Source organism: Penaeus japonicus, unplaced genomic scaffold, assembly GCF_977035675.1.
Source record: "Penaeus japonicus unplaced genomic scaffold, GWHDUDI00000001_assembly GWHDUDI00000034, whole genome shotgun sequence".
NCBI lineage: Eukaryota > Metazoa > Arthropoda > Malacostraca > Decapoda > Penaeidae > Penaeus > Penaeus japonicus.
Genome location: NW_028234436.1, coordinates 15,182,919 through 15,193,679, shown reverse-complemented (window position 1 = coordinate 15,193,679; position 10,761 = coordinate 15,182,919).

Below are 10,761 nucleotides of genomic sequence, written 5' to 3'. Positions count from 1 at the left end.
CTGATTTCTCCCCTCACTGACCTGGACCTCGTATTAACCCCCTTCCACTCCTTTTCCCTCCTTCTCTCTGTCTCTGTCTCTGTCTCTCTCTCTCTTTCTTTCTTTCTTTCTTTCTTTCTCTCTATCTCTCACTTTCTCTCTCTCTCTCTCTCTCTCTCTCTCTCTCTCTCTCTCTCTCTCTCTCTCTTCTCTTCTCTCTCTCTCTCTCTCTCTCTCTCTCTCTCTTCTCTTCCTCTCTCTCTCTCTCTCTCTCTCTCTCTCTCTCTCTCTCTCTCTCTCTCTCTCTCTCTTTCTCTCTCTCTATGTCTTTCTCTCTCTCGCCCCCCCCTCTCTCTCTCTCGCCCCCCCCTCTCTCTCTCTCTCTCTCTCTCTCTCTCTCTCTCTCTCTCTCTCTCTCTCTCTCTCTCTCTCTCTCTCTCTCTCTCTCTCTCTCTCTCTCTCTCTCTCTCTCTTTCTTTCTTTCTCACTTTCTTCCTGACTCCCCCTCCTCCCCCTCTCTCTCTCTCCCCTCACTCCCCTTCTCTCCTTCAACCTCTTCCTCTCCCCTGACCCCCCCTACCCCCCCCACAACCTAATATCACCTCCCCCCCCCACTCCCCAAACCTCCCCCTCCGGTTGCTATGGACTAGGTGATCTGTCAGCCGTGGCGCGGAGCATGAGGGGATCACCCGTCAATTAACAGACGTCGATATCTAACGCAAGATGAGACGTCGGAGGCTGGGGGAGAGAGGGAGAGAGGGAGGAGGGGAGGAGGGGAGGAGGGGGGGAGGGGAGGAGGAGGGGAGGAGGGGAGGGGGGGGGGGAGGCGGGGAAAGGAAGGAGGGTGAGTTTAGGTGGATGTGTTGGGTTGGATGGGGTTTGTGTTGATGTTTATTTATGTTTATTATATTATTATACTATATATATATTTTTATATATATTATTTTATAAAAATATTTAATAAATATATATATATATATATATTATATATTATATTATATTTTATATATATATATATATATATATATATATAATATATAATATCTTTTATATTATATATATATATATATATATATATAATTATATATATATATAAAAATATATATAATATATATATTTTTTGTGTGTGTGGGTGTGTGTTGTGTGTGGTGTGTGTGGGGGGGTGTGTGTGTGTGTTTTTTGTTGTTGTTTTTAAACATATATTATATATTATATATATATATATATATATATATATTATATACATATATATGTATATATTTTGTATATATATATATATATAAAATATTATAAAATATATATATATATTATTTTATATGTGTGTGTGTGTGTGTGTGTGAGTGTGTGTGTGTATGTATGTGTGTGTGTATACATACAAACACACGCACACACAAACAGAAACACAAACACAAACACACACACACACACACACAAATACACACATAAACACATCCATTCTCTTAACTCCAACTCCTGTCTCTGTCCCCCCCTCCCCCTCCCCCAATCCTCGCTCTTGCATCGATATTAAACCCATATTTTGACCTTTTATTGCAAGATTCTTCCTCTGTTAGTTCATCTGTCTCCCTTACCTCTCCATCTCCCTTTCCTCTCACGTTATATTGCTTGTCAACCTTGTGTTATTTTTGTCTATGTTCCTTTATATTATTGTATCTCTATTATCCTGTTTTCAGTCTTCTGTTCTGTTCTATCCATCTTGTAAATTATCTATTTTTCTGTTCTGTTTATTCTTTTTTATCCTTCTGTCTCTCCCATTACGCTGGTTATATTTTTATCTTTTTATTCCATCTGTCATTTCATCCTATAATTATCCTGTTCAACCTATCTTTCTGTCATATCTGGTCCTCTATTTCCCTCTATCCTTCTATTCTGTCTATCTGTTCTATTCTTCTATCCTATCCAGCTTCTATTGATCCATTATCTTATTTATCATTCTATCCTATCTATATTCCATCCTTCAATCCTGTCTATCCGTCTATCCTATCATTCTTCTATCTATCCCTCTCTCCTCTCTACGTTCTGTCTATCAATACATCCCATCTAGCTTCTTTATCTATCTATCTATGTATCTTTCCCTTCACTTCGATTTTTCTAAAAAAAAAAAATCACTTCTTGTATTTTCCTTTTTATCCACTTCGTTCTCCCCCCCCCCTTCACCCCCCCTTCACCCCTACCATTCAAGTGTCCCTCCTTATTTCTCCCCTCACTTCCTGCCTCTCTTCCTTCCTTTTCTTTTGATCTTTCTCTTTCTTTCCCCTCTTTCCGGTTCCCTCCTCTCTCTCTCTCTCTTACGTATGACTTTTCTCTCCTCCTTCCTTCCGTCGCTTCTCTCTCTCTCTCTCATCCTCATCCTCCTCCTCATCCTGCTTATCATCCTGCTTATCATCATCATTATCATTATCGTCATCATAACAATATTGCATCATTTCGCATCATGCTTGCTTCCCAAATCGTTTCGCATCATGCTTGCTTCCCAAATCGTCCCCCCCCCCTCCCTCCCTTCCCTCCCTCCCTCCCTCCCTCCCTCCCCTCCCTCCCTCCCTCCCTTTCCCTCCCTCCCCCCCCTCCCTCCCTCCCTCCCTCCCCCCTTCCTTCCTTCCCTCCCCCCCTCCCTCTCCCTCCCTCCCTCCCCTCCCTCCCTCCCTCCCTCCCTCCCTCCCTCCCTCCCTCCCTCCCTCCCTCTCTCTCTCTCTCTCTCTCTCCCCCTCTCTCTCCTCTCCTTCCGTCTCTTCTCTATCTCATTATCTCTCTCTCTCTCTCTCTCTTCATTCCATTCAGTACTATAAGCTTGATGTGTGTTAAGATAAGGATAAGCCAGATTTGCGGAGCAGATGCTACGCCGGGCTTGTATGCAGCGACGCGAGCCCGCCTGTGCCAGCGTGTGCTGACTCGTGAGAGAATGTGCCAACGAGTGTTGACTCGATCTGAGCTTGGTCCTTACCCAACGCAGTGTCCAGCTACGTCAGTAACCGCCAGGTGACAGTGGAAGCTCACGAGCTTGGGCGGGGCTCGATCTGCCGACCACGGGGTTGTGAAGTCGACACGCTACCAATGAGCTAACCAGACGGCTATTGATGTGTGTTGGCAGCCTATTGGTGTGAAAATCGATCTCGCCATTTTAGAGTTGAGATGCCCATTGGTATTGACCTCAGCACTGACCCAGGGTTGGTGGTCACGTGACTATGCCCCCCTCTCTGCCCTCGACTCATGCCAAGTCAAGCCGAACCGAGCGAGGTCAGCCACCGCCTTGGATAAGACCTTCCTTTCTCCGACCTTGTCCGAGAGTTTTTTTTCCCCGTGTTCTCTACCGCCACCTTCCCTGCTTCTATTTTCTTTTCGTTCTCCTTTGACCTCCTCCCTCCGTTCCTCCCTGTTTTTCTTTGTTCTCTCCCTCTCCCTTTCGCTTTATTTGACTCCTTCTCTGTCCTCACTCCCTCTTTTTCCCTCTTGCATCGTCCTTCTTTCTTCTCTCTGTCTCTGTCTCTCTGATTCTCTCTCTCTCTCTCTCTCTCTCTCTCTCTCTCTCTCTCTCTCTCTCTCTCTCTCTCTCTCTCTCTCTCTATCTCTATCTCTCCCTCTCTCTCTTTTCACACCCATTCTCCCTCACTCCCTTCCTCTCCTCTCTTTCCCTCATTACCCTTTCCCTCGATCTTATTCTCTCCTCCTTAACCCACCATTTTCGCTCTATCTCCTCCTACCTTCATTTACTCTCCTCCCTCCCTCCCTCCTTCCCCACCCCGTCCCTCCTTCCGTCTTCTCCCCCGTACTTTCCCTCCTTCGGTTTCCTCTGTAACTCCCCTCCCCTCCCTCCTCCCTCCCTCTCCCTCCCTCCTATTTCCTCCCCTCCCTCCCCTCCCTCTCCCCTCCCCCCCTCCTATTTCCTCGTCCCTCCCTTCCTATACATCTCGTTATAATTCAAGGCTCGAAGCTTGTCGCTCGCTTTTCACTCTCTTCCTCAGCAATTCCCCCCCTCTCTCTCTCCCTCTCTCTCTCTCTCTCTCTCCCTCTCTCTCTCTCTCTCTCTCCCCACACACACTAGACCCTCTCGCTCACCCCTCCCACCCTATCCAGAGGGAGGGAGGGAGGGAAGGAGGAACGGAGGGGAGGTAAGGGAGATATGCGATGAAAGGCAGGGAGGGAGGGATGGAGGGAGGAAGGGAGGGAGGGAGGGAGGAAGGAAGGGAGGGAGGGAGGGAGGAAGGGAAGGAGAGGGAGGGAATGAGGGCAGAAGGGAGACAGGGTAAGAGGCAGGGAAGAAGGGAGGGAGGGAGAGTAGTAGGGAGACAGGATGAGAAGCAGTCAGGGAAGGAGGGAGGGAGGGAGGGAGGGACAAAGAGGACGGCAGGAGGGAGCGATATCATGCATGAAATACCCATATTGTCAAGTAATAGGACTGTGATTCTTTGTGGAGTAGAAGCGTAGGAACATATCGCTTCGTTTATCGACCGTATGACGAATATGGTTATCTTGAAGAGGGAAGGAGAGAGGAAGTGAGAGAGAGAGAGAGAGAGAGAGCGAGAGAGAGAGAGAGAGAGAGAGAGAGAGAGAGAGAGAGAGAGAGAGAGAGTGAGTGAGTGAAATGAGTGAGTGAGTGAGTGAGTGAGTGAGTGAGTGAGAGAGAATAAGATAGAGAGAGATTAAGAGAGAAAGAGATTAGGAGAGGAGATTAAGAGAGAGAGAGAGAGAGAGAGAGAGAGAGAGAGAGAGAGAGAGAGAGAGAGAGTGAGTGAGTGAGTGAGTGAGTGAGTGAGTGAGTGAGTGAGTGAGTGCGAGAGAATAAGATAGAGAGAGATTAAGAGAGAAAGAGATTAGGAGAGGAGATTAAGAGAGAGAGAGAGAGAGAGAGAGAGAGAGAGAGAGAGAGAGAGAGAGAGAGAGAGAGAGAGAGAGAGAGAGAGAGAGAGAGAGAGAGAGAATAAGAGAGAGAGAGATTAAGAGAGAAGGAGATTAGGAAAGGAGATTAAGAGGGAGAGAGAGAGAGAGAGAGAGAGAGAGAGAGAGAGAGAGAGAGAGAGAGAGAGAGAGAGAGAGAGAGAGAGAGAGAGAGAGAGAGAGAGAGAGAAGAGAGAGAGAGAGAGAGAGAGAGAGAGAGAGAGAGAGAGAGAGAGAGAGAGAGAGAGAGAGAGGAGATGAGGATATGAGAGAGAGAGAGAGATAAGAGAGAGAGAGAGAGAGAGAGAGAGAGAGAGAGAGAGAGAGAGAGATAGGAGAGAGAGAGAGATAGAGAGAGAGAGAAAGAGGATGGGGGGAGAGGAGAGAGAGAAGAGAGATTAAGGAGAGAGAGAGATTAAGAGAGAGAGAGAAAAGAGGCAAGAGAGATAGGAGAGGAGAGAGAGAGAAGAGAGTAGAGAGAGAGAGAGAGAGAGAGAGAGAGAGAGAGGATGAGAGAGAGAGGATGGAAGAGAGTAGAGAGAGATTAGAGAGAGGAGAGAGAGAGATAGGAAAAGAGAGAGAAAGAGAAAGAGAGAGAGAGAGAGAGAGAGAGAGAGAGAGAGAGAGAGAGAGAGAGAGAGAGAGAGAGAGAGAGAGAGAGAGATTAAGAGAGAGAGAGAGAGAGATTAAGAGAGAGAGAGAGAAAGAGATTAAGAGAACAAAGGTCTTTTAAACATGTATAAACTGGATTAGGACGTATATTCAAACACATCTCAAAACACTAGATAAATTAAACCAGCATCAATTATCCACGTTGAAAAGGGAGTGACATATTCTTAGACATAAAAAAAAAACTGATTCTTCTTTATGTGTAGCCAATTCTTTACAGGAATTTACGGTAAACCGGACAATCAATGTTGCTAGGTTCTACAGAGATTCAAATTCGCTTTTGTTCTCGCTTTTAGACGTAAGAATGAACATAAAAATACTGTTATTCTGTTCTCTCCTCCTCGTTAAGAATAGCCTTTGTTCTCTGTTCTTTTGTTGCGATTAAGCCTGTCTATAAATCATTGCTGTGAAGTTGCTTGTGCATCCAACATTTAATCAATATCAAATCTCTCGACTCGATTATATAATCTGGATATATGCAGTTGTTAAACATCACGACCAATTATATAGGATGTCAGTTTTTAGTTTTAGTGCGGATTGGATATGCTCGTTGTCCCTTTGTTATCGCAATATAGGAAAACAAATTACTTGATGTTAGGCTTTGGGTTTGATCAATAGTTTTGTTTATGTCTGCGCCCCCGAGAAAGGGGGATTGAAAGGGGTAAAAGCATGGGAAATTAAAATGATCGGGCAGGGTAATTGATGCGCAATTAAGGTTTACGTAGGTTTTCCCGGGGGTTTTTTTTTTCTTCATAGCGAAGTAACCTGGGAACCCGCATAAAAAAAATTTATTTTTTCTGTATCTTTCGTCTTCTACGCCTCTATGCCTCTAAATGTCATCTGCATATCCACAGGGTTTCTAATGATGGAATGGATATAGATAGCATACACACACACACACACACACACACACACACACACAAAACCCCACACACCCCAACACACACCACACACAATGAAAAATAAAAAAAAAACACTTTTACACAATTTACACACACAAAACCGGTTTTTTATATTTTATTTATATATTTTATATTTTTATATATATTTTTTTATTTATATATATTATTAAAAAAAAAAATTTAAAATATATAAATTTTTATATATTTTTATATATATTTTTTTTATAATTTTTAAAATAAAAATTATATTACCAAAAAAATTTTTAAAAAAAATTTAAAATTAATTAAAAATTTTTATTTTAATTTTTATATTTAAATAAATATTTTTTTTTTATTTAATATTTTTATAGGGAAATTTTTAAAATATATATATATATAATTTAATTATATAAAATATTTTTAATTTTTTTTAATATAAAATATATTGTGTGTTGTGTGTGTATTTAAAGAGAGAGAAGAGGGGAGATGCTGGTGAGAGAAGGAGAGGTGAGAGGATCGAGGAGAGATGACGAGGAGAGAGAGAGAAGGTTGAAACAGAAAAAGAAACAGCGACTGGTAGGTGATTAGATTGACAGATAGTTCTAAATAAACATATAGATAAGTAGGTAACTTGACAGGGAGAGTGAGTGAGATTAAAGTATATATATATAGAGAAATAGGAGCTAAAGAAAGAAAGACGATGAGAGAGAGCGAGAGTGAGGAGCCGCTGGAGAGAGAGAGAGGAGAGAGAGGAGAGAGACGAGAGGAGAGGAGAGGAGAGAGAGGAGTGGAGAGGAGAGAGAGAGAGAGACGGAAGGAGAGGTAGAGAGAGAGAGAGACTGAAGGTTGAGAGAGAGAGAGAGGTGAGAGAGAAAGAAGAGACAGAGAAACCTAACACAATAGGTTGATCAGATAGTTAGATAGATAGAGAGATAGAATGATGGATAGATAGATAGATAGATTAGATAGTTAGATAGATAGGGAGAGAGGGAGAGAGAGTGAAGAGTGGGACAGAGGCCGAGACAGACCAGACAGGGACAGCCGATAGATTGTAAATATAGAAAGAAAGTGAAGAGAGAGGAGGTAAAGAACGGAGTAAGTGGACGTGTGAGGGACACTGGGGGGCGAAGCAAGAGAGGCTAACGTCGTAGGGTAAGCCGTAAGCAGATGTGTTGCCGAAAGGAAAGTCAGGGAAGAAACGGAGGTTGGGGGCGGTCGGAAGGGGGAGGAGGGGGGGGGGGGGGGGCGTTTAGGGGAGAAGGAGATTTGCGGGCGCGGGAATAAAGGGGCGGGGGATGGGGGGGGTGTAGGGTGGTAAGAAAGATGTTTTAAGTGAGAATCGATTGAGGATGTGAAAGGTTGGAGATAGCGATGTGGATGGATAGAAGACGAATAGATGAAGGAAAGAGCTACGCTAAGAGAGAAAGAGATGCGGAGATGGATATATATTTATATATATATATATATAGATAGATAGATATATAGATAGACAGATAGGGGGGGGGGGGGGCAGAGGGAGGGGGAGAGGGGAGAGAGGAGAAGAAGAATGAGATTGAGTGAGAAGAGAGAGAGAGAGAGATTGAGATTGAGATGAGAGAGAGAGAGAGAGGAGAGAGGAGGAGAGAGATTGAGATTGAGAGAGAGAGAGAGAGAAAGAAAGAAAGAAAGGAGAGATGAGAAAAATAATTAAATAGATAGACTGATAAAAAAATAGATAGATAGATAGACTGATTGGTTATAGACAGATTAATAACAATAACAAAATAATGATGAACTCACAGATAGATACAGATAGATAGATGCGTAATTCACTTAAACAGAGACATACGTACATAAAAAGACACCAAATATGATACAGACATAGACACAGCGATAGAATAGACAGATAGACAGAGTGGAGTATTCGCAAGCAAGACATGATTAACGAAACTAGAGCCATAGGTCATGCGGACGGAAGGAGAGAATGCTCGACTAGGTACAGTTCAGGCGGAAGGGAAGGGAGGAAGCGAGGGAGAGGGGAGGGGAAGAGGAGATAGGAAAAGGAAAGGAAGGGGAGGTAAAGGAGGGGTGGATGGAGGGCGAGGGAGCGAAGGAAGGGATGGAGGCGAGGGAGAGGGGAGGAAAAAGAGGCGGGAGGGGAGCGAGGTGAGAAGGGAAGGGAGTGAAGGCGTGGAGATGGGCGGGAAAAGGGGATGGAAGGGGAGATAGGAAAGGGGGAAAGGAAGGGGACGGTAAAAGGAGGGAGGGAGAGGGGAGGGATTGAGGGCGAGGGTGAGGGGAGGGACCAGGAAAGGGGGATGGACGGGGAGATAGGAATGGGGAAGGAAGGCGCGGGAGAGGGGCGGGAAAGGGGATGGAAGGGGAGATAGGAAAGGGGAAGGAAGGCGCGGGAGAGGGGAGGGAAAAGGGGTGGAAGGGGAGATAGGAAGGGAATAAGGAAGGCGCGGGGGGAAGGGGAGGGAAAGAGGGGGAGGGTGCGAGGGAGAGGGGACGGGAGGGAAGGCCGTACGGGAGAGGGGAGGAAAGGGGTGGAAGGGGAGTAGGAAAAGGGGAAACGGAAGGCGAGATAAAGGAGGGAGGAAAGAGGAGGATGAGGGCGAGGGAGAGGGGAGGAAAGGGGGATGGAAGGGGAGATAGGAAAGGAACGGTAGGGGAGGTACGTAAAGGATGGGAGGGATAGGGGAGGGAGAGGGCGAGGGGGAGGGGAAGGAGGGAAGGCGCAAGGGATAGGGGAGGGAAAGGGAGATGGAGGGGAGTAAGGATAGGGGAAGGAAATGGCGAGGGGGAGGGGAGGGAAAGAGGAGGGAGGAGAGCGAGGGAAGACGGGAAGGGAAAGGAGGAAGGCGAGGGAGAGGGCAGGGAAAGGACATGGAAGGGGAGATAGGAAAGGGAAAGGAAGGCAAGGGAGGAAGGCGAGGGAGAGGGGAGGGAAAGGGGATGGAATTGGAGATAGGAAACAAATGGGATAGGAGGCGAGATAAAGAAGGAAAGCGGTGGGATGGGAAGGGGAGGGGAGAATAGGGGAAGGAAGGGGAGAGGAAGGAAGAGGGGCGCTAAGGGGATGGAAAAGGATTGGAAAGGGAAGATAGGAAAGGGAAAGGGGAGGGGAGGGAAAAAATGGGAGACGAAAAGGGAAGAGGAGAGAAGGGAGGGAAGGGAATGGAAGGTGAGAAGAAGAGGAAGGGCAAAAAGAGGGAGGAATGGGAAGGAAGGGATAGGAGGGAAGAGAAGGAAGGAAAGAGAGGAACGAAGACAGGTGAAGGCACAAGGAAAAAGGAAAATGCAAGGAGGCGGGGGGTGGTGGAGGGTTAGGGTAAGGAAAAAAAGAAGGAGAAGGAAGAGAAAAAAAAACGCGAAAAAAAAAAAAGGGGAAATCAAATCGCGAGACAAGGATAAAGAAAACAAGAAAAAAAAAAGGAGAAGCATAAGAGAGAAAACCAAACAAAAGAGCATGAAAGAGAAGAAGAAGATGAAACAAGAATTAAGAGAAGGAAAAAATAAAAAAAAAAAAAAAAACGAAAAAAAAGCGAAACAAACCAAAAAAAAAAATGATCACACAATAAAAATAAAATAATCAAATAAAAATAATAAACAAAACAGAAAAGCAAAAGACCGGCAAGAGGAAAGGGGGCCTTCTGAGGATGAAGGAAGCTCCCGCTCAGGCCCGGAAGCCCCAAACGAGGGGACTGAGGGGACGAGTTTTGGCGGGAGGGGAAACGGGACGGGAGAACAAGCGGTTATATACCTTAGTCTAATTATAATTCCCTTCCTATTAAAACGTTTTTGCAAACGTTCAATACGATATACTGCAATTATGGGGAAAGGATTGATATTGGTTCGATTTTCTTCATGTTTGGGGTCCGCTTTCTGTTGACTTGAGTGATGTTTTGCAATGTAAAATGGGATATAGATGTAAATGATATGTTAATTAGGTGTTAATTTTTGAATATGATATGTAAATAATATGTAAATTTTTTGTATGATATGTAAATAAGATTGTAAATATTTGAATATGATTTTAAATTAGATGTAATTATTTGGATATGATTATGTAATAAGTTGTAGTGATATTAATATGATATGTAAATTAGAAGTAAACATTGGATATGATTTGTAAATAAGATGTAAATTTTTATTATGATATGTAAATAAGATGTAAATATTTGAATAGGATATGTAAAAGAGATGTTAGTTATTGTATATGATAGGGAAATTAGAGTAAATTATTTGAATATGATATGTAAGTAAGATTTGGAATATTTGAATATGATATGTAATATAAGTTTGTAAATATTTGATAGTGATATGTACATGTGATGTAAAATATTTGTATATGATATGT